Genomic DNA, 25,128 nt, shown 5'->3' on the forward strand with positions numbered 1-25,128 from the left:
CGAATTCTCATTTTACAACAAAATTTGCAAAACCATTTTTTTTAGGGACCACCTCACACTTGAAGTCACTTTGAGGGGTCTATATGACAGAAAATGCCCAAAAGTGACACCATTCTAAAAACTGCACCCCGCAAGGTGCTCAAAACCACATTCAAAAAGTGAATTAACCCTTCAGGTGCTTCACATGAATTTTTGGAATGTTTTAAAAAAAATTGAACATTTAACTTTTTTTCACAAAATGTTTACTTCAGATCCAATTTGTTTTATTTTACCAAGGGTAACAGGAATATTGGACCACAAAAGTCGTTGTGCATTTTGTCCTGAGTACGCCGATACCCCATATGTGGGGGTAAACCACTGTTTGGGCACATGGCAGAGCTCGGAAGGGAAGGAGCGCCATTTGACTTTTCAATGCAAAATTTGCTGGAATTGAGATCGGACACCATGTTGCGTTTGGAGAGCCTCTGATGTGCCTAAACAGTGGAAAACCCCCCACATGTGACACCATTTTGGAAAGTAGACCCCCTAAGGAACTAATCTAGATGTGTGATGAGCACTTTGAACCCCCAATTGTCTCACTAAAATTTAGAATGTAGAGCTGTGAAAATTAAAAAAATCAATTTTCTTTCCACAAAATGATCTTTTAGCCTGCATTTTTTTATTTTCCCAAGGTTAACAGGAGAAATTGGACCACAAAAGTTGTTGTCCAATTTGTCCTCCGTACGCTGATACCTCATATGTGGGGGGTAACCACCGTTTGGGCGCATGGCAGAGCTCGGAAGGGAAGGAGTGCCGTTTGGAATACAGACTTAGATGGATTGGTCAGCAGGTGTCACGTTGCATTTACAGAGCCCCTGATGTACCTAAACAGTAGAAACCCCCAAGAAGTGACCACATATTTGAAACTAGACCCCCCCAAGGAACTTATCTAGATGTGTTGTGAGAACTTTGAACCCCCAAGTGTTTCGCTAAAGTTTATAACGCAGAGCCGTGAAAATAAAAAATATATTTTTTCCATGAAAATGATATTTTAGCCCCCAAATTTTTATTTTCCCAAGGGTAACATGAGAAATTGGACCCCAAAAATTGTTATCCAATTTGTCCTGAGTACGTTGATACCCCATATGTGGGGGGGGGAACCAGTGTTTGGGCGCACGACAGAGCTCGGAAGGGAAGGAGCGCTGTTTGGAATGCAGACTAAGGGTATGTTCACACGTTCCTGATTTCCCTCCTTTTTTTCAGGACTAAAAACCGCAGCTCTTGGCAGAAAATGCAGTTGCGTTTTTTGGTGCGTTTTTTGATGCGTTTTTTGATGCGGTTTTTAGTGCGTTTTTTTATGCAGTTTTCTCTGCAGATTGTCTGTGTTTGACACAAATAAAGCTTACTGCAGTGGGGGGAAAAAAAAATGTAATTTCCTTGTCCAACCCTTTTCTTCTTCCATCCTCCATTTTGGAACTTACACATCAAAATGAGTGGACGTGCTGAGCGTAGGCCAGATGACAGCCCGCGGATCCAGCTCCGCACGCCACACCGGATTGCGATCCTGGGGTTGATGCTTCTAATTCTGAATCGACATGCACGTCAGGTAAGCAGATGTCTGTTTGTTATATTGGGTTATGGGTACATGTCCATGTTCTGGAAACGCTGTGTGTTTGGCGCTGCGTGTGGCCGCAGCGCCAAACATGCAGTGTCCACATGTAACAGCATAGTGGAGGTGATTTCATGAAATCATGTGTCCACTGTGTGTCATCCGTCAGCCCTGCGACTCCGGACATGCTGCGCGTCTTTTATGATCATAGCATGTTCGTGTTCCTTGTTGAGAAGCTGCGGCTCCGCAAGGAATAAAACAGGGCCCTATGTGTGGGGTGCGATGATGCTGGATTTGTACAATGAACACATCTGGCATCATTGCGTCCCAGAAGGGGGTGGGGCTTTGCACATAGCGGCTTTGGCGCTCCAACGATAACGATGGCCATCCTGAACGTGGACACGTACCCTTACATAATCCGCATTGCTTTCCAGGCATGTTTGATATTTTTTTCTCAATGTTGTGTTTTACAAAATATATTTTTTTGTTTTATTTTAGAGGCAGCGGCGCCAGAGAAGACGTGCGCAGAAAAGGATGTGGGTGCACCCGCTTTTAGCAGAGCGAACAGAGAAGGGGCACTTTTATGTGCTGTACAATGATTTGAGGAGGTAAGTAGAAATATATTGAATGACAAATTTACCTTTTTTTGCTAACAATACTTGTGAAGTAACCCTTTTTTTTTGTTTCTTTTTCAATTTTCAGATATCCGGAAAAATTTATCTCTTTTTGTCGGCTACCAATTATGGCATTTGACAGACTGCTTACCATCCTGGCACCCCATTTGACACTGCAAGACACAGTGATGAGGAAGTCCATCTCTGCAGAGGAAAGGCTGCTCATCACCTTGCGGTAAGTAACAATTTTTCAGGGGGAATGTTGTTACGTCTCTATTTTACACGTCTCTGTGTCCAGTATGTGTGATTAAACCCACCCAGTCCTCCTGTTGGACGGGGGGCACACATACACACACGTGAGATACGGGCGAGTGTTGGATGGTAATCCCCGGCCCTGCCGCCTGCACTCTGGAGCGGAGTGTGCACCCACATACCAATACATGGAGCCGCACGCTCCACAACGGAGTGCACGCAGCAGGTCCGGGGATTACCATGCAACACTCGGTCATATCTCGCATGCGTGTGTGCGCAAGTCCCATCAGGTTTTTTATTTAATGTTTTTTACACCCTTTGTGTTGTGCTGGGTGTTAATGCCATCATTATTGAATGGTGCTGGACGCATATTATAGCGGCTTTAACTTGTGACATGTTGTAATTACCTTTTTGTGTGACATTTCTAATTTTCTTTTTTGTTTCTTTGCAGATTTTTGGCCACAGGAGAGAGCTATACATCACTGCACCTCCAATTTAGAGTTGGTAAATCTACCATCTCTAACATTGTGAGGTGTACATGTACCGTCATCTGGCAGAAGTTGCAGCCTATAGTGATGCCTTCCCCAACCGAGGAGACTTGGCTGCAGGTTGCAGCAGGCTTTCAGTCTGTGGCCAATTTCCCAAACTGCATAGGTGCAGTCGATGGTAAACATGTTAGGGTTCAGCAGCCACCACGATCAGGATCACGCTTCTTTAATTATAAGAAGTATTTTTCAGTGGTCCTGATGGCGGTGGCTGATGCCCATTACAAATTTGTTGCCATTGATGTTGGTGCCTATGGTAGTACTGGGGATTCTCGGGTGTTGCGAACGTCACAGATTGGGATGCAAATTCTTCAAGATGGCGGCACGCTCCCAGCCCCAAGACCTTTGCCGGGTTCCACACATCCAGTACCCTTTGTGATGGTATCGGATGAGGTGTTTCCCTTAACGACAACCCTGCTGCGCCCATACCCACGAAGGGGACTGGATGCCCGACGGAGGATTTTTAATTATCGGCTGAGTCGTGCACGCAGATATGTGGAAAGCACCTTTGGGATCATGACTAGTCAGTGGAGGATCTTTCACACTGCCATTCAGTTGGACACAGACACCGTTGATGCTGTGATAAAGGCTTGCTGTGTACTCCACAACTATGCTCGTGAGTACAACACTGACGTAGATGTGGAGTACCAGCAGCCAGTATTTAATCCAGTTGTCAACGGGGGTCTGGGCAGGCCGTCCAACTCGGGTGTGCGTGTGAGAGAATCCTTCACTGACTACTTTGAGTCCTGAAGGTGCCGTGCACTGGCAATACTCCTGTGCTGGTGTTGAGCAGCCTGACCAGCAGAGAAGGATGCATCTACACTGACCGTCCCCAAAAAGTTGACGACATCGCTGCTAACAGTTGTGAAAAGATCACGAAGAATGATAAACGACAGCAATCAACACAAAATTTAGTTTCCAAAAATTTTTTTTTCATGTTACCAAAAAAAGGAAAAAAAAATTGGTTGTAATTTAAATAAAAAATTTATTTGGGTTTAATTTGGTTTGTTTCTTTGTATGTCAAAAAAATGGGTGGTGTTTTCATAAATTAACAGCAGTATGAGATATACAATAGTTAACACATCAACCCCTAAACCACTAATCGATAGCCCATAAACCCAGGACAGCGGCCTTGTCCCCATCATCTAAAAAGAAGAGAATATTTTTTTGAAAAAAAAAAATTATTTTAAAGAACACAAATTAGTGGTAATTTTTACAATTGATTTTTCAATTTGAAAAAAAATATATAAACAGCCCCTTTCTAAGCCAACATGCAACTGGAGCTACAAACAAAAGCTCAGGTCTGGACACCATAGTCATAGAAAAAAACACAAGAAAACCACAAGAAAAAATAAGTACATTATTTCTCGGATAATTATTAAAATTGTCAGTTTTTTGTTAAATACTAAAAATGACCAAAATATAACAGAAAAACTGTTTAATATTCGAATATTAGGGAACGGGTGCACCACAACATCCACTATCACATAACAGGAGGGGAGAAGGACTGGAGTTGTCAAAGGAGTTATGTGTCCCTGTACATCTCTATTGAGACCTCCAGTGCCAGTACTCAGTTATATTTTTTACTCCTTTGACAACTCATGTCCTTCTCCCCTCCTGTAATGTGATAGTGGATGTTTTGGTGCACCTGTTCCCTATTATTTGAATACCAATACGGTTTTTCTGTTATATTATGTTTTGTTCATTTTTATTATTTTCAATAAACTGATAAGTTTACCGATTATCACATATGATGTACTTCGTTTTTCTTGTGGTTTTCTGTGCAACTGGACCTGTAGCCCAATTTACGTTCAATTAAGAAAGGTGTACTCTGGAGAATAGAGGAAATTTGTTCCCTCTGTTTGAGAAGTTGCTCCACCCTGCTGCTGCGAACTTCCTCTATCTCCATAACTTCCTTGGCTGCCTCTATCTCCATAACTTCCTTGGCTGCCTCTATCTCCATAACTTCCTTGGCTGTTGGCCAAATACTGGGGTCTTGTAGCTGGTGTTTCAGGTGTTCTGTGTCAGGGCCTGAAAAGTCCCAACACCCCCATCAGAACCTCATTGTATGGCGAAATAGGAGCAGGGTCCTCCAGAGCAGTGAGGGACATCTGGACCATAGACATAAAAAGAGATTGTCTATCCGGTGGCAGGGAGCGTGTTTTTCTTGTGGCAGTTAGTGCAAACGAGTCGCAATGGTCGTCGCTAGTTGATTTTTTTTATTAAATCCAAGGTGTCACAGGCAATTTGAACCGTTTGGTCCTCTTGGTTCTTCTTTGTTTTTGTTTTTTTATCTCTGCTGCCACCGGATAGACAGCTCTCTTCTCCACTCTCACAGCTTCTACAGAATCAGATGCTTCAGCAGCTGCTGAAGCAGATGTGGATGCAGCAGCTGTTGAAGTGGATGTTGATTCAGTAGAAGCTGTGGGAATGGAGGGAGAGATGGTCCCTCCCACTCCAGAGGAACTGCCTGCTCCATCCTCTGTGTCGCTGTCCTCGAAATCAGCTGCAGACATGTTTCCTTCCGTCCTGTGGGGGGGGGGGGGGAAAGATCATTAATAAAATTTTTAGCACAACATATTATATATAAATAATCTTGTGGAGTGGATTTTAACTTACTTTCTCAATGTCCTGCTGGTCACAATGAACTGTAGCTCTTCACTGAAGGGGAATTTTGTTTTGCTCGGCGAAGAGCCACTCTTTGAACACTCATTTAGAAATTTGGTAAATCGGTCTCTGATGGAGCGCCAACGTTGCCTCACATCTTTATCTACCAAAAAAGGTTCCAAAAAACCACAACAATTTATTACAGATCTAAACAAATTATATTTTTAATATACTCAAGGTTTACTAAATAATTGTAATTATAATTACCTATTTTCTGCTGTGTTGTCCCAGGATATTTGTCCCAATCCGGGAACATGTCGCGAACTATTTTGGTCCACGCGAGTTCCCTAAAGTATTTATCCTTATAGGATTCATCTGAAGGGTCCCACAGGGCTGGATAATCACGAACCTACAATGAATACAATAGTGTCATCTCATAATCTATAGAACGACCAAGTAATGTTACACAAATGCTTTTAAAAAATTGAAATATATCAAAGTAACCCCTAATAAATGAACACAAGCACAAACTGAAAACACAAACACCAATAAAAACGTTTGTGTGCAGTTGTTTTACTACTAGCTCTGGCGCCGTCAATCCTGAGCGGTGCGTGCGCCAATCAACAACATTAAGTAAAAAACCCACTATAAACTGAAATAGTTAGGGTAGGGTTAGGGCTCATAACCCTAAGGACCCTACCCCTAAAGGGATCCTAACCCGTAAGGGATCCTAACCCTACCCCTAACCCTACCCCTAACACTACCCCTAACCCTACCCCTTACCCTAAAGGGATCCTAACCCTACCCCTAACCCTACCCCTAACACTACCCCTAACCCTACCCCTAAAGGGATCCTAACCCTGCCCCTAACCCTACCCCTAACCCTAAAGGGATCCTAACCCTAAAGGGATCCTAACCCTACCCCTAACCCTAAAGGGATCCTAACCCTACCCCTAACCCTACCCCTAAAGGGATCCTAACCCTACCCCTAACCCTTAACCCTACCCCTAACCCTAAAGGGATCCTAACCCTACCCCTAACCCTACCCCTAACCCTAAAGGGATCCTAACCCTACCCTTAACCCTACCCCTAACTCTAAAGGGATCCTAACCCTTAACCCTACCCCTAACCCTAAAGGGATCCTAACCCTACCCCTACCCCTAACCCTAAAGGGATCCTAGGGTTAATGATAGGGTTGCTATTGTAAGGTGGCATTAAGCACGGTTAATAATGGAGAGGCGTCAATAAGACACCTATCCATTATTAATCCTATTAAAGGGTTACTATAATATATGTGGACCCCCTAAAAAAAAAATACATAGGGTCCCCCTATATTTTTAGGCCAGGAAAGCTAGGCAGACAGCCGTGGGCCAATATTTGAGGCCCGGGAAGGGGTTAAAATACCCATGGCTGTTCCCAGGCTCTGAATATTAACCCACAGCTGTCTGTGCAGCCTTTCTGGCACTAAAATATAGGGGGCCCCGGAAAAAAAAAGTGTTGGTGTCCCCCTATATTTTTAGGCCAGAAAGGCTATGCAGACAGCCGTGGGCTTATATTCATAGCCTAGGAAAGGGGCCATGGATATTTGCCCCCCCCTGGCTACAAATATAAGCCCGCAGCCGCCCCGGAAAAGGCGCATCAAAAAGATGTGCCAATTCCGGCACTTAGCCCCTCTCTTCCCACTCCCGTGTAGCGGTGGGATATGGGGTAATGAGGGGTTAATGCCACCTTGCTATTGTAAGGTGGCATTAAGCCCAGTTAATAATGGAGAGGCGTCAATAAGACGCCTATCCATTATTAAGCCAATGAAAGGGTTAAAAAAAAAAACCACAAAGACTAGAAAAAAATATTTTAATGAAATAAAGACACACACTTTTTGATCAAATTTTATTAAACGCTCAATCCGTCCAGAAGACCCTCGACCTGAAAAAGAGGCAAAATAAAAAAAAAAATTCATACTCCCTGGCCCTGTCCGCAGAAATCCATCGAGGGTCCCACGAAGATCTTCCATGGAGAACAGACACATCCAGAGATATGTCTGCTCTCCACGGCTGCAGCAACACACTGACAGGAGCCATAGTTCCTGTCGGTGTGTCACTGCGCATGCGCGAGCGAGTTAACCGGCGGTCATTGACCCCGGCACTCTCGCTTAACGGCAGTGCTGCGTGGGAAAGTTCAACGCAGCTGTACTGCCGTTAACCGAGATGCCGGAGCCATTGAACTCCGGGACAGTACGCGATACACTGCTAGGAGCTTCGCTCCTGGCAGTGTATCGCCGGAGAGCAGCCGATCGGCGTGGGACACTCGTTTTATGGATTCTGCGGACAGGGAGTATGAATTAGATTTTTTATTTTGGGATTTTTTTCCTGGAGGATGGAGGGCTTCGCCTACCAGTGTGCTGTTGGTGAGTATATACTCTATGTTATGTGTTGTATGTACTGTACTGTGTGTCATGTATGTGTATTGTGTGTAGGTGTTTTGTGTAACTTTACAATTGTGCTAAGTCGCCGGACACAGGGACAACTCTCCCATCCTAATACCGGATGGGAGTAGTAGTCCCATACGGCGACTTAGCACAATGGAGACACTATCGTCGCATGGGGACACACACACAGACACACACACATACACACACACACACACATACATACCAAATCAATCAGACGCCCGACATCGATCCCCATGCGACGGTATGCCTCCATGACAGTCTCTTCGGGAACGACACTACGCCCACGCACTTCCGCGCACCAACTTCCTCCCGCTTCCCCGCATTTCCTGCTGCAGCGGTTCTGCACCACAAACCGCAATAAAACCCGCAGATATATTTTTGATCTGCGGGTTTTACTGCGGGTTTGACCTCACAATGGAGGTCTATGGGTGCAGAACCGCTGCTGTTTCGGACAAAGAAGTGACATGCTCCTTCTTTTTTCCCGCAGCTATTCAGCGCGGCTTTTTTTTTAAAATTCAGGATCATGTGCACAGCGGTTCCTGTTTTTCATAGGGTACATTGTACTGTACCCTGCATGGAAAAAAGCTGCGGAACCGCAGTAAAAAACGCACTGTGTGAACATGGCCTTAGATGGATTTGTCTGCAGGCGTCACGTTACATTTGCAGAGCCCCTGATGTACTTAAACAGTAGAAACCCCCCACAAGTGACCCCATATTGGAAACTAGACCCCCCAAGGAACTTATCTAGATGTGTTGTGAGAACTTTGAACCCCCAAGTGTTTCACTACAGTTTATAACACAGAGCCATGAAAATAAAAAATCTTTTTTTTTTCCACAAAAATTATTTTTTAGCCCCCGGTTTTGTATTTTCCCAAGGGTAACAGGAGAAATTGGACCCCATAAGTTGTTGTCCAATTTGTCCTGAGTACGGTGATACCCCATATGTTGGGGTAAACCCCTGTTTGGGCGCATGGAAGAGCTCAGAAGGGAAGGAGCACTATTTTAGTTTTTCAATGCAGAATTGGCTGGAATTGAGATCAGACGCAATATCGCGTTTGGAGAGCCCCTGATGTGCCTAAACAGTGGAACCCCCCCAATTCTAACTGAAACCCTAACCCAAACACACCCCTAACCCTAATCCCAACCATAACCCTAGCCACACCCCTAACCCTAATCCCAACCCTAATCCCAACCGTAAATGTAATCCAAACCCTAACTTTAGCCCCAATGCTAACCCTAACTTTACCCCCAACCCTAACCCTAATGGGAAATTGGAAATAAATACATTTTCTAAAATGTTATTATTTTTCCCTAGCTAAGGGGGTGATGAAGGGGGGTTTGATTTACTTTTATATCGTTTTTTGGCGGATTTTTATGATTGGCAGCCGTCACACACTAAAAGAAGCTATTTATTGCAAAAAATAGTTTTTGGATCACCACATTTTGAGAGCTATAATTTATCCATATTTTGGCCCACAGAGTCATGTGAGGTCTTGTTTTTTGCGGGACGAGTTGACGTTTTTATTGGTACCATTTTCGGGCACATGACACTTTTTGATCGCTTTTTATTCCAATTTTTTGGAGGCAGAATGAACAAAAACCAGCAATTTCTGAATTTCTTTTAGGGGGGTGTTTATACCGTTCCACATGTGGTAAAATTGATAAAGCAGCTTTATTCTTTGGGTTAGTACGATTACAGCGATACCTCATTTATAAAAAATGTTTTATGTTTTGGCGCTTTTACACAATAACTATTTTATATAAAAAATAATTGTTTTTGCATTGCTTTATTCTGAGAGCTATAACTTTTTTATTTTTCTGCTGATGATGCTGTATGGCGGCTTTTTTTTTTGTGGGACAAGATGACGTTTTCAGCGGTACCATGGTTATTTATATCCGTCTTTTTGATCACATTTTATTGCACTTTTTGTTCGGCAGTATGATGATAAAGCATTGTTTTTTACCTCGTTTATTATTTATTTTTTTGCTGTGTTCTCTGAAGGGGTTAACTAGTTTGATAGTTTTATAGAGCGGGTCGTTACGGACGCGGCGATACCAAATATATGTACTTTTATTGTTTTTGTTTTTTTATTTACATAAATAAAATAGATTTATTGGAAAATATTTATTTATTTCTTTGGGGATTTTTTTTTTCTTTGCTTTATAAAATTGTCCCAGGGTGGGACATCACTATATTTCATCAGATCGCTGATCTGACACTTTGCGTAGCACTGTGTCAGATCAGCGATCTGACAGGCAGTGCAGGAGGCTTTCCGGCGCCTGCTCTGAGCAGGTGCCGGCAAGCCATCTCAGTGAAGGACCCGGAAGGAGCCCCGTGGCCATTTTGGATCCAGGGACTCCGTCCAGAGCACCGGAACAACGCGATGGCATCGCGTTGTGCCGATGGGAGAGCGCAGGGAGCCCCCGTCCCTGCGTGATGCACCTGTATGTTTCTGTCACTACTGACAGCGGCATCAGAGGGGTTAAATGCCCACGATCGGCGCAAGCACCGATCGTGGGCATTGCTGCGGGGTATTAGCTGTCACATACAGCTGACACCTGCACGCCATCGCTGCGGTGCTCACTGTGAGACCGCGCGATCGTGCCGCCGTACTAGTACTGCAGTTTGTGGGAACTCAGTTCCCGCAGAACAGTACTAGTACGGCACATGTCGGGAAGGGGTTAATGTGTATCTGCCTCTGTTTAACAGGAAGACATCATAACAAATACACAGGATTCACTACAAGGTACAAAGTGTTAATCAGCCTTTAAAATAGAAAGGCGAGATTAGACTTTGCCAAAAAAACATTTAAGGAAACCAGCCCAATTCTGTAAAATCATTCTTTGGATGGATGAAGAAAAGGTCAACCTGTACCTGAATGTTGGGAAGAAGAAACTATGGAGAAGTCTTGAAACAGCTTATGATAAGCATACCGCATACTCTGTAAATCATGGTGGAGGCAGTATAATAGCATGAGCACACATGGCTTCCAATGGCACTGGGTTATTAGTGTTTATTGGGCAACATTTCTCCTTATGGAGAGTGACATACCAGCTGGCTTGTCAAGGTAAGGAGGCTTATTCGCCGTGCAATGCTCCTCTGGGAAATTAAATATGCAAATTGCCTCTTCTGAGAAAAAGAGGACTTAACTCTATAGCGCCACCTGTTGGAAGTAGCGATCCTACAAGTCACAATCAACCCTTTAACGAGTCGCGCAATATGACTTAGGATAAAAGCCAAATCAGTATCTCAATTTGCAGACACGGTGTTTCGGGCTGTTGGCCCTCGTCAGTGTGAAGCATGACAACTGATTTAGCTAGGTGAGAGGCTCTGGACTGGGGTCTAAGGGGCAACATTTCTCCTTATGGAGAGTGACATACCAGCTGGCTTGTCAAGGTAAGGAGGCTTATTCGCCATGCACCGTGTCTGTGAATTGCTTATTCACCGTGTCTGCGAATTGAGATACTGATTTGGCTTTTATCCTAAGTACAGAAGGACACAATACATACTGCAAAAGCATCGCAGGAGTGTTTTTTTTTTTTTTTTTTTTTTTTAAGGCAAAGAAGTGGAATATTCTGCAATGGCCTAGTCAATCACTAGATCTCAACCCCATCGAGCAGCATTTCACATGCTTAAAGCAAAACTTATGGCAAAAAGACCTACAAACAAGCAACAACTGAAGTCAGCGGCAGTAAAGGCCTGGCAAAGCACCACAAAGGAGGAAACCAAGCAAGTGATGATGTACATGGCTTTCAGACAATGATTGCCTGCAAAGGATTCTCCACAAAGTGTTAAATTGATATTTTATTTACGATAACGGTAATTTGTCCAATTACTTTGGGCCGTGAAATGAGGAGGCTTTGCAGAAAAATAGTTGCAATTCGTAAACATTTCACATGATATTTTTGTTCAACCTCTTTTAAATTGGACAAGTCATGTCATTTTTGTATTTTAAACTGCTCCCAGTGTCTTATTGATGCAATGTGCATCACTAACATTGTTTGCTCAAAGAAAAGCTCCCAGTAGATCTGTTTAAAAAAAACACTTGATCTGATTAATAGATTACCGTATTTTGCGGACTATAAGATGCACTTTCCCCCCCTCAAATTCGGGGAGGGGGGGAAATGAGGGTGTTTCTTATAGTTGGAATGTACCTTGTCGATGGGGTTCGCAGGAGCTGGCATCGGTCGAGCTGTGACGCAGGAGCTGGGAGGCATGGAGGTCCGTCGGCACTGCCAAAGCCGCTGGTGGTGGAACGGCCACTGCGGGAGCCGCCAGCAGTGTTACAGCCACTGGCTGAGCCGCCGACGGTGGAGCGGCCCTGCCGGAGCCGTCAGTGGTGGAGCGGCCATGTGGAAGCGACCGGTGGAGTCCCTGAAGTCCTGTTGGCGGTGCAGAGGCCACTGTCAAAGCCGCTGGCAGTGCAGCGGCCCGGCTGGAGCCGCCGGCGGTGGAGCGGCAGTGTGGGAGTCGCCGGTGGAGTCCCTCACGTCCTGTCGGCAGTGCAGCGGCCACTGTGGGAGCCGCCGGCAGTGCAGCAGCCCGGCCGGAGCCGCCGGCGGTGGAGCGGCAGTGTGGGAGCCGCCTGTGGAGTCCCTGAAGTCCTGTCGGTGGTGCTTTGGCTGTGGAGGTGTCTTGGCGCAGTTGCTGTAGTTCGGTATACTGCGGCCATGCTAAACAGGAACTAGGAGGTCTCACATCCGGTCACGTGCTGCAGTGATGTACTGGCCCTGTCTCATCAGCTGACAGCTACTGTCACTGCGGCTCAGATCTGGATGGGAGAACGTCTACCATACTTCCCTTCTAGCGTGGCCACAGTACAGTAATTTAGAGTAAAAGTAAAAAAAAAAAAAAAAAAACACGGTAAAACACTCACTACTGTTGTAAACTGTAACTCCCAGCATGTTACAGGAGCTGTATGTTGGGAGTTGGGGCCTGTTTCCATGTGGCATAATACATCCGGATTTGCTGCGGATTGGATGGTGCATACATCCGTAGCCTCCAATCCACAGCATCCAGATGTTACAGCATAGTGGAGGGGATTTTATGAAATCCCGTCTCCACTATGGGTGCAGGGCCGCATCCGGCGGCCCTGTGTATCCGGACATGCGGCGCATCTTTATAGACTGCAGTATGTCTATCTTGCGGAGACGCTCCGTCTCTGCATGATACCGTAAATACCAGTCAATGAATATGATGTGGTGCTTCCGCATGTGCTCAATGAACACATTCGGAATCACCACACATACAAAAGCGGGTGGTGCATTGGGCGGAGCGGGGCATCCGCTGCGTCCAAAGCGCTGAGTTTCCTGAATGAATGTGGAAAAATAGCCATAGTTCTCCAAAGCACTTGACATACAATATGGTAAATGGCACCTATGACATACGGTATTAAAGGTGATATGTTTTCTAAATACCGTACATGCTGTCCAATGCATAGGCAGCGTGCATTAGTGTAGCAACAAGCTGTATGACTTTAGCCACTTTTTTCTCTGAAATGCCACAGCATTTCAGAGGGAAAAAAAGTGGCTATAGTCATACAGCCCACTGTTACGCTAGTACCGTACATGCTGCCTATGCATTGAACAGCCCGTACTTTAAAAGCCACCTAAAGACTAGTCAGACAGGTCCCCAGCTGCTTCTCCCCATCCGCACCCAATGAGTGACAATTTTCTTACTACAGGAAAGAAATATATCTTGGTACCGTGTTAGCCAGTAGTATTTTCTTACTGCGTGCGGATGCAGGAAGAGACCTGTCAGTGATTGGCAGCAGGAGGGGAAAAGCCAAAGGTATGGTACAGTGTGTTTTTCACTGAAACGCCACAGCATTTCAGAGTGAAGCATACCTGGCTTACGGTAGATCATACAGTCAGTGTCTGATACATGCCGTCTGTGGATTACGGTAGCATGTGGTATCAGCTGTCAGGTTCTCTTTATACCGTAGTGTTTACAGTACTTCCGCATTGGGAGGTGAGCTGCATTCACATGTGGACAGATGCATGATTGGCAACTACGGTGTCATGCAGGTACCTTGGTTGGTTCACTTTGATGGTAGGATGTCAGCACTACTCACTTACCAATCCAGAAGCAAACGGTGCCAGAATAACCCTTTTAACCCATCAAAAAATACAAGATGTCACCAATCTGTACACACACTTTTTTTTTTCATCCCGCCGCATAAAAAAGTGATTGAAAATCATAAGTACAGTATCATACCACAAATTGGTACCAATAAAAACTCACACATACGGTGAACAGAAAAATTACGGTACCGCACCGTTAGCAGTCAATTACGGTACCGGTATTACCGTATTTTTTATTATGCATTGCCTACGGTACCATATATTGGACTATCCTATTCCACAGCATTTTACAGACATTGTCATCACTGTCCCCATTGGGGCTCACAATATCTCTATCTGTATGTGTTGGAAGTGTGGGAGGAAAGCGGAGAATCAAAGGAAACCTACACAAACGTGGGGACAACATACAAACTCCTTGCAGATGTTATCCTTGGTGGGGTGTTGTTTCATACAACAGTGTAGCACTACCTGTGGCCCTCCAGCAGCAGATCCCCCAGCATAACATTGTCAGCAGCTGGACAAAGTACCGTACGGTACTGATACCATACCGTAATTTTGTATTTTCTTGCAGAAAAATACGTTACCGTACTCTCCTGGAAAGATGTCAAAGCAGAGAAGGATTTCATATAAAATCCCTTTTAAACTGGAGGTAGTGAAGTACACCAAAGAACATGGGAACAGGGCAGCGGAGAGACACTTTGGGCCTCCTCCAACTGAAAAAAATGATACGGGAATGGAGGAAACAGGAGGATCAGCTGCAAAAAATGGACAAATATAAAAAATGTTTTGGGCATGCTGCAAAGTGGCCACATTTAGAAGTGGATGTGAAAAAGTGGATCATACATCACAGGAACAATGGATATTATGTATCGAAAAAAATGATCATTTGTGAAGCTAAACGTCTTGTTGCAGAGAAAGGCATTCAGGACTTCACAGGATCACCATCATGGTGCTATAGATTTATGAAGCGATGTGGCCTTGCTATGTGCACAAAAACTAGGATTGCCCCCAAAAAATGCCTAAATAATACGAAACTAAGATTGTGTCTTTTCACAAATTTGTACTGGAAGCAAGAAAGAAAAATGGATATGAAATGACTCAGATTGGGAACATGGATAAGGTCCCGTTGACCTTCGATGTTGCATCAAACAAAACAGTTGATGTGAAAGGTGCCAAAACTATAGCCATGAAGACGTCAGGGCATGAGAAAACCCATTATACAGTTGTGTTGTCCTGCTGTGCAGATGGCACCAAATTGCCTCCACTTCTGATTTTCAAGAGAAAAACCATGCCAAAAGAGGCAATTCCAAGAGGAATCATTGTTCATGTTCACGACAAGGGATGGATGGATGAAAATGGCATGAAGATATGGATAGAAAAAGTGTGGTCCAAACGTCCTGGAGGGCTTCTGAAAAAAACTGCTCTATTAGTGCTGGACCAGTTTAGGGCACATATCACTGAAGCCACAAAAAGGAGATTTAAGGAAGAGAAAACCCATATTGCCGTAATTCCTGGGGGGCTTACCAGTCAGTTGCAACTTTTGGACGTTTCCATCAACAAGCCATTTAAAGTTTTCATGAGAGAAGAGTGGAATAAATGGATGGCTGCTGGAAACCATGATCTGACACCAACTGGATGAATGAAAAGGCCCGCAATCACCCAAGTTTGTGAGTGGGTGAAAACCTCATGGCAGTCCGTTAAGGATGAAACCATAGTTAAGTCCTTCAAAAAATGTGGCATCAGCAATGCCTTAGATGGCTCTGAAGATGACATCCTCTATGAACAAAGTAAAGACAGTGATTCTAGTGATTCTGAGGAACCAAGCTTCATAAACATGGACAGTAGTGACGAGGAGTTCTTGGGGTTCCCTGATGACTGAGGAGTTTCTGTACTTAAATCAATAATGGTTGTTACCGTAATGTTGCTGCTGAGTTCTGTTTACATTTCCATTGATGAAATATTATGTTATTTATGTTGTTAAATATTTCACCCCGTTATTTGCTTCAAAACATTTTTTTTCCTATTTTCAACCTCTAAAACCTAGGTGTGTCTTATGGTCCGGTGCGTCTTATAGTCTGAAAAATACGGTAAATCACATATCTTCAGTTTCAGTCATAGAGGTGGTGCTTTTTACCGGTTCAGTCACAGTCAGTCATGGTCCTGTTAAAAGTTATTCACTCCCATCGCATTGTGATTGATTGCCATTACTGGCCTGACGTCACGGCAACAACCTCTGAAATCCTGCTCTTGCGCCCTGCCCATCAGCATCCCCGTGCATGCGCACTGAATCTGGGTATATGTCCCCAGCTTCTTTTTATATGTGCACATGATCATTTGTGAGCGCACACATTCTGTGTTCCAATGTCTTCATGCTCACCATCGCAGAGCATGCATACATGTGAAAAGAAGCTGGGGCGTACACCCAGATTCAGTGTGCATGCACAGGGAGCTGATGGGCAGGGTTCGAGCCCGGGATTTCAAAGGTCGTTGCTGTGACACAATGTGATGCAATCTGCTAATGAGACCAAGTGTTTTTATTACACATACTACAGTTAGGTCCATATATATTTGGACAGAGACAACATTTTTCTAAGTTTGGTTATAGACATTACCACAATGAATTTAAATAATGAAATAAAACAATTCAGATGCAGTTGAAGTTCAGACTTTCAGCTTTCATTTGAGGGTATACACATTAAAATTGGATGAAGGGTTTAGGAGTTTCAGATCCTTAACATGTACCACCCTGTTTTTTAAAGGGACCAAAAGTTACATAGTTACATAGTTACATAGTTATTGAGGTTGAAGGAAGACTTTAAGTCCATCTAGTTCAACCCATAGCCTAACCTAACATGCCCTAACATGTTGATCCAGAGGAAGGCAAAAAAAACCCATGTGGCAAGGAGTAACTCCACCATGGGGAAAAAATTCCTTCCCGACTCCACATACGGCAATCAGACCAGTTCCCTGGATCAACGCCCCACCAAGGAATCTAGCGTACACACCCTGCAATACCACACTTTTCCAGAAAGGTATCCAGTCCCCTCCCAAATTTAATTAATGAATCACTCATTACAACATCATACGGCAGAGAGTTCCATAGTCTCACTGCTCTTACAGTAAAGAATCTGCGTCTGTTATTATGCTTAAACCTTCTTTCCTCCAGACGTAGAGGATGCCCCCTTGTCCCTGTCTCAGGTCTATGATTAAAAAGATCATCAGAAAGGTCTTTGTACTGTCCCCTCATATATTTATACATTAAAATAAGATCACCCCTTAGTCTTCGTTTTTCCAAACTAAATAGCCCCAAGTGTAATAACCTATCTTGGTATTGCAGACCCCCCAGTCCTCTAATAACCTTGGTCGCTCTTCTCTGCACCCGCTCTAGTTCAGCTATGTCTTTCTTATACACCGGAGACCAGAACTGTGCACAGTATTCTAAGTGTGGTCGAACTAGTGACTTGTATAGAGGTAAAATTATGTTCTCCTCATGAGCATCTATGCCTCTTTTAATACATCCCATTATTTTATTTGCCTTTGTAGCAGCTGCCTGACACTGGCCACTGAATATGAGTCTGTCATCCACCCATACACCCAGGTCTTTTTCATTGATGGTTTTGCCCAGAGTTTTAGAATTAAGCACATAGTTATACATCTTATTACTTCTACCCAAGTGCATGACCTTACATTTATCCCCATTAACCCCTTCACCCCCGGAGCTTTTTCCGTTTTTCCATTTTCGTTTTTCGCTCCCCTCCTTCCCAGAGCCATAACTTTTTTATTTTTCCGTCAATTTGGCCATGTGAGGGCTTATTTTTTGCGGGACGAGTTGTACTTTTGAACGACATCATTGGTTTTAGCATGTCGTGTACTAGAAAACGGGAAAAAAATTCCAAGTGCAGTGAAATTGCAAAAAAAGTGCAATCCCACACTTGTTTTTTGCTTGCCTATTTTGCTAGGTTCACTAAATGCTAAAACTGACCTGCCATTATGATTCTCCAGGTCACTACGAGTTTATAGACACCTAACATGACTAGGTTATTTTTCACCTAAGTGGTGAAAAAAAATTCCAAACTTTGCAAAAAACAAAACAAAACAAAATTGTGCCATTTTCCGATACTCGTAGCGTCTCCATTTTTCGTGATCTGGGGTCAGGTGAGGGCTTATTTTTTGCGTGCCGAGCTGGCGTTTTTAATGATAGCATTTTGGTGTAGATACGTTCTTTTGATCGCCCGTTATTGCATTTTAATGCAATGTCGTGGCGACCAAAAAAACATAAATCTGGCGTTTCGAATTTTTTTCTCATTACGCCATTTAGCGATCAGGTTAATGCTTTTTTTTTATTGATAGATCGGGCGATTCTGAACGCGGCGATACCAAATATGTGTAGGTTGGGGGTTTTTTTTATTGATTTATTTTGATTGGGGCGAAAGGGGGGTGATTTAAACTTTTATATTTTTATTTTTTTCACATTTTTAAAAACTTTTTTTTTTTACTTTTGCCATGCTTCAATAGCCTCCATGGGAGGCTAGAAGCAGGCACAGCCCGATCGGCTCTGCTATGCAGCAGTGATCATAAGATCGCTGCTACACAGCAGATTTGCAGGTGTGCTGTGAGCGCCGACCACAGGGGGGCGCTCACAGCCACCGGCAATCAGTAACCATAGAGGTCTCAAGGACCTCTATGGTTACCTTCCTGACACATCGCCGACCCCCGATCATGTGACGGGGGTCGGCGATGCGCTCATATCCGGCCGCACGGCCGGATGCGGTAGTTAAATGCCGCTGTCTGCGCTTGACAGCGGCATTTAACTAGTTAATAGCGGCGGGTGATCGCGATTTCACCCGCCGCTATTGCGCGCACATGTCAGCTGTAAAAAACAGCTGACATGTCGCGACTTTGATGTGCGCTCACCGCCGGAGCGCACATCAAAGCGGGGGTCCCGACATGTGACGTACTATACCGTCACATGTCGGGAAGGGGTTAAAACTCATTTGCCATTTATCAGCCCAAGCTTCTAGTTTACATAAATCATCCTGTAATATAAAATTGTCCTCCCCTGTATTGATTACCCTACAGAGTTTAGTGTCATCTGCAAATATTGAAATTCTACTCTGAATGCCCCCTACAAGGTCATTAATAAATATGTTAAAAAGAAGAGGGCCCAATACTGACCCCTGTGGTACCCCACTGCTAACCGCGACCCAGTCCGAGTGTGCTCCATTAATAACCACCCTTTGTTTCCTATCCCTGAGCCAGCTCTCAACCCACTTACACATATTTTCCCCTATCCCCATTACTCTCATTTTATGTATCAACCTTTTGTGTGGCACCGTATCAAAAGCTTTGGAAAAGTCCATATACACTACGTCCACTGGGTTCCCTTGGTCCAGTCCGGAACTTACCTCTTCATAGAAGCTGATCAAATTAGTCTGACATGAGCGGTCCCTAGTAAACCCGTGCTGATACTGGGTCATGAGGTTATTCCTCTTCAGATACTCCAGTATAGCATCCCTTAGAATGCCCTCCAGGATTTTACCCACAGTAGAGGTTAAACTTACTGGCCTATAATTACCGAGTTCAGTTTTTGCCCCTTTTTTGAATATTGGCACCACATTTGCTATACGCCACTCCTGTGGTACAGACCCTGTTATTATGGACTCTTTAAAGATTAAAAATAATGGTCTATCAATGACTGTACTTAGTTCCTGCAGTACTCGGGGGTGTATCCCATCCGGGCCCGGAGATTTGTCAATTTTAGTTATTTTTAGACGCTGCTGTACTTCCTGCTGGGTTAAGCAGGTGACATTTAATGGGGAATTTTTATCACTAGTCATTTTGTCTGCCATGGGATTTTCTTTTGTAAATACTGATGAAAAAAAGTCATTTAGCAGATTGGCTTTTTCCTCATCCTCATCCACCATTTCACCCAGACTATTTTTAAGGGGGCCAACACTGTCATTTTTTAGTTTCTTACTATTTATATAGTTAAAGAATATTTTGGGATTATTTTTACTCTCTCTGGCAATGAGTCTCTCTGTCTCAATCTTTGCTGCCTTGATTTGCTTTTTACAGAATTTATTTAATTTTCTGTATTTATTTAATGCCTCATCACTACCTACTTCCTTTAATTCTCTAAATGCTTTCTTTTTGTTCCTTATTGCGCCCCTAACAGCTCTATTTAGCCATATTGGTTTCCTCCTATTTCTAGTATGTTTATTCCCATACGGTATATACTGTGCACAGGTCCTATCCAGGATGCTAATAAACGTCTCCCATTTTCTTTGTGTATTTTTGTGTCTCAGGATATCGTCCCAGTTAATTGCACCAAGATCCTCTCTCATCCGTTGGAAATTTGCCCTCCTGAAGTTTAGTGTCCTTGTCACCCCCCTACTACCCATCTTATTAAAGGTTACATGAAAACTTATTATTTTATGATCACTAGTCCCCAAGTGACCCCCAACCCTTATATTTGATATGCGGTCTGGCCTGTTGGTTAATATTAGGTCTAGCAGTGCCCCCCTCCTTGTTGGGTCCTGAACCAGCTGTGAAAGGTAATTGTCTCTCATAGTTGTCAAAAACCGATTACCTTTGCTGGAACTGCAGGTTTCTGTTCCCCAATCTATTTCAGGGTAGTTGAAGTCCCCCATAATAATGACTTCTCCTTGAGTCGCAGCTTCATCTATTTGCTTTACGAGGATATTCTCCATTGCTTCCATTATTTTTGGAGATTTATAACAAACCCCTATCAGTAATTTATTATTTTTTCCCCCTCCTCTTATCTCCACCCACAGGGACTCCACATTTTCATTAAATTCACCTATATTATCACGCAGGATGGGTTTTAAGGAAGATTTTACATATAGACACACCCCTCCCCCTCGCTTATCTGTACGGTCATTTCTGAACAGGCTATAGCCCTGCAAGTTAACAGCCCAGTCATGGCTCTCATCCAGCCACGTCTCAGATATCCCCACCATGTCATAATTATGCTCCAACAACATTAGTTCTAATTCGTCCATTTTGTTGGCGAGGCTTCTGGCATTAGTATACATGAACTTGATGTTACTCTCTGTACCTCTATTCTTTCTTAATTTATTAACTGTTCTAACCCCACCCCCCATGCCACCGCCACCCCCAACTTCCTTATTTGTGCCCAGCTCTCTATCTGCACTATCTTCCCCTCCTATAAAATGAATACCCTCCCCCCCAATCCCTAGTTTAAACACTCCTCCAACCTTCTAACCATTTTCTCCCCCAGCACAGCTGCCCCTTCCCCATTGAGGTGCAGCCCGTCCCTAGCGTAGAGCCTGTAGCCCACTGAGAAGTCGGCCCAGTTCTGCAGGAACCCAAACCCCTCCTTCCTACACCAATTCTTGAGCCACTTATTAACCTCCCTAATCTCCCGTTGCCTCTCTGGCGTGGCACGTGGTACAGGCAGTATTTCGGAAAATACCACGTTGGAGGTCCTTGCTTTCAGCTTGCAGCCTAATTCCCTGAAATCATCTTTAAGGACCTTCCACCTACCTCTAACTTTGTCATTTGTGCCAATGTGCACCATGACTGCTGGGTCCTCACCAGCCCCTCCCAGTAATCTGTCCACCCGATCAGCGATGTAATTGGACAATTGACTCCAAGGCTATTTCATGGACAGGTGTGGGCAATCCCTTCGTTATGTCATTCTCAATGAAGCAGATAAAAGGCCTGGAGTTGATTTAAGGTGTGGTGCTTGCATTTGGAAGGTTTTGCTGTGAAGTAAACATGCGGTCAAAGGAGCTCTCCATGCAGGTGAAACAAGCCATCCTTAAGCTGCAAAAGCAGAAAAAACCCATCCGAGAAATTGCTACAATATTAGGAGTGGCAAAATCTACAGTTTAGTATATCCTGAGAAAGAAAGAAAGCACTGGTGAACTCCTCAATGCAAAAAGACCTGGGCACCCACGGAAGACAACAGTGGTGGATGATCGCAGAATAATCTCCATGGTGAAGAGAAACCCCTTCACAACAGCCAACCAAGTGAACAACACTCTCCAGGAGGTAGGCGTATCAATATCCAAATCTACCATATAGAGAAGACTGCATGAAAGTAAATACAGAGGGTTCACTGCACGGTGCAAGCCACTCATAAGCATCAAGAACAAAAAAGGCTAGACTGGACTTTGCTAAAAAAACATCTAAAAAAGCCAGCACAGTTCTAGAAGAACATTCTTTGGACAGATGAAACCAAGATCAACCTCTACCAGAATGATGGAAAGAGAAAAGTATGGCGAAGGCATGGTACAGCTCATGATCCAAAGCATACCACATCATCTGTAAAACACGGCGGAAGCAGTGTGATGGCTTGGGCATGCATGGCTGCCAGTGGCACTGGATCACTACTGTTTATTGATGATGTGACACAGGACAGAAGCAGCCGAATTAATTCTGAGATATTCAGAGACATACTGTGTGCTCAGATCCAGCCAAATGCAGCAAAACTGATTGGTCGTCATTTCATACTACAGGTGGACAATGACCCAAAACATAAAGCCAAAGCAAGCCAGGAGTTTATTAAAGCAAATAAGTGGAATATTCTTGAATGGCCAAGTCAGTCACCTGATCTCAACCCAATTGATCATGCATTTCACTTGTTAAAGACTAAACTTCAGACAGAAAGGCCCACAAACAGCAACTGAAAACCACTGCAGTTAATGCCTGGCAGAGCATCAAAAAGGAGGAAACACAGCGTCTGGTGATGTCCATGAGTTCAAGACTTCAGGCAGTCATTGCCAACAAAGGGTTTTCAACCAAGTACTAAAAATGAACATTTTATTTAAAATGATTGAATCTGTACAATTACTTTTGGTCCCTTTAAAAACAGGGTGGCACATGTTAAGGAGCTGAAACTTCTAAACCCTTCATCCAATTTTAATGCGGATACCCTCAAATAAAAGCTGAAAGTCTGAACTTCAACTGCATCTGAATTTTTTTGTTTACAATTCATTGTGGTAATGTCTATAACCAAAATGTTGTCTCTGTCCAAATATATATGGACCTAACTGTATATCTACTGGGAGCTTTTCTTTGAGAAAATAATGTTAGTGATGCACATTGCATCACTAACACAATGAGGGCTATTTAAAACACAAAATGTACACAACAGGTTCCCTTTAATTAAACCTGAAAGTCTACAATTCAATTGTATCTCAGTTGTTTCATGTTAAGTAAAAAAAAAAAAAAAATAGTAGCATGCAGAGCCCAAATCACCAAGATTAAGTCACTGTCCAAATATGTGTGGATCTAATTGTACATAACTGTTATATTTGGTATTGCTGTATATGAGAGAATTAAAGAAATATTTTTTGACAGTAATTGATGATTAGCAATTTATCAGAATTTGTTGGACTGGGCAATTTATTAAAGGGAAATACAAATATGCATTATTTTACTTTTTTCCCTTATTTTCCACGCCATCAAACTTTTGAGAGGATGAAAAAATTAAATGATACTGGTTCTGTCATCGTTTTGCTTTAAAGCCCAATCTTTCCCCTCAAAAACAAAATAAATATTTGGCCAAAGTATTTTCTTGGTGAATTCAGAAAGGGCATTCAGATCGGGAACTTTCAAAAGAGGTGTTGATTTTAATGAGGCAAAGTGAATCCAAAATCTTAAAATTTTGATTTTGTTTGTTTTTTTTTTTTCTGGTGGTTTGTCTTTTAACCCCTTAACGACCGTCGATACGCCTTTTAACGGCGGCAGTTAAGGGTACTTAAAAAAAAAAAAAAAAAAAAAAAAGTGAATAGCGCCCCCCAGAGTCGGATTTTCTCTGGGGTCTCAGTTACCGGGGGTAGCCGAGACCCCAGAGAACAGAGAACATGGGTTTTTTTACCGACCCCCGGGTTGCGATCGCCGGTAATTAACCGGCGGTCGCAAAAAAAAAGTGATTTCCCATTTAATTTCTCTGTCCTCCGATGTGATCGCACATCAGAGGACATAGAAATGGGGTGCCCGATCGCCCCCCAATACTCACCTGTTACCCCCGGTGCTCCTCGAGGCTCCCGATGGGCGCCGCCATCTTGTTATGGCCAAAAAATGGCGGGCGCAGTGTGCCCGCCGGCCGGCACCCGGAAGATCTTTGGGGTCTCGGCTGCCAGGGGTAGCCGAGACCCCAAAGAACATGATTGGGGTCGGTTTTTACTGACCCCTGTTTTGCGATCGCCGGTAATTAACTGTTTACCGGCGACCGCAAACAAAAAAAAAAAAGCGGTGTGTAATTCTCTGTCCTCTGATGTGATCGCACATCAGAGGACAGAGAAATAGGGGGATTCGGGGACCCTGCTATACTTACCAGTGTCCCTGGGTCCTCCTGTGTCCCCTCTTGTCCACCGGCTTCTTCCACCGCTAAGAAAATGGCGGGTGCATGCACAGTGCGCCCGCCATGATCTGCCGGCCGGCAGCTAGAGGAGTTGGGGCTAAAATTAGGGTTGGGGCTAAAGTTAGGGTTGGGGCTAAAGTTAGGGTTGGGGCTAAATTTAGGGTTGGGGCTAAATTTTGGGTTAGGGTTGGGGCTAAATTTAGGGTTAGGGTTGGGGCTAAATTTAGGGTTAGGGTTGGGGCTAAATTTAGGGTTAGGGTTTGGGCTAAAGTTAGGGCTAGAGATAGGGTTGGGGCTAAATTTAGGATTAGGGTTAGGGCTTAAAGTTAGGGCTAGGGTTTGGGCTAAATTTAGGACTAGGGTTGCGGCTAAAGTTAGGTTTAAAGTTCGGATTAGGGTTAGGGTTTGGATTAGGGTTGGCATTAGGGTTACCTTTGGGATTAGGGTTAGGTTTGGGATTAGGGTTAAGGTTAGGGTTGGGTTAGGGTTGGGGCTAAAGTTAGGGTTGGGGCTAAAGTTAGGGTTGGGGCTAAATTTAGGGTTAGGGTTGGGGCTAAAGTTAGGGCTAGGGTTGGGGTTGGGGCTAAAGTTAGGGTTAGGGTTGGCGCTAAAGTTAGGGCTAGGGTTGGGGCTAA

The 25,128-nt window shown here is 43.9% G+C and overlaps 1 protein-coding gene and 1 long non-coding RNA gene across 4 annotated transcripts in view; one reads left to right on the top strand and one right to left on the bottom strand.

The window, feature by feature from the left end:
• The window catches only part of KIFAP3 (kinesin associated protein 3), an 811,853-nt gene that overhangs the window by 344,885 nt on the left and 441,840 nt on the right, over window positions 1–25,128 (top strand). The window lies entirely within an intron of this gene.
• Window positions 5,401–5,987, bottom strand: LOC143787853 (uncharacterized). Its single transcript, XR_013218485.1, has 3 exons — window positions 5,874–5,987; window positions 5,619–5,769; window positions 5,401–5,528 (listed from the first exon to the last, which is right to left on the bottom strand). It is a non-coding gene; the product is annotated as an uncharacterized LOC143787853 (long non-coding RNA).

Source organism: Ranitomeya variabilis, chromosome 8 (assembly GCF_051348905.1).
Source record: "Ranitomeya variabilis isolate aRanVar5 chromosome 8, aRanVar5.hap1, whole genome shotgun sequence".
NCBI classification, from domain to species: Eukaryota; Metazoa; Chordata; class Amphibia; order Anura; family Dendrobatidae; genus Ranitomeya; species Ranitomeya variabilis.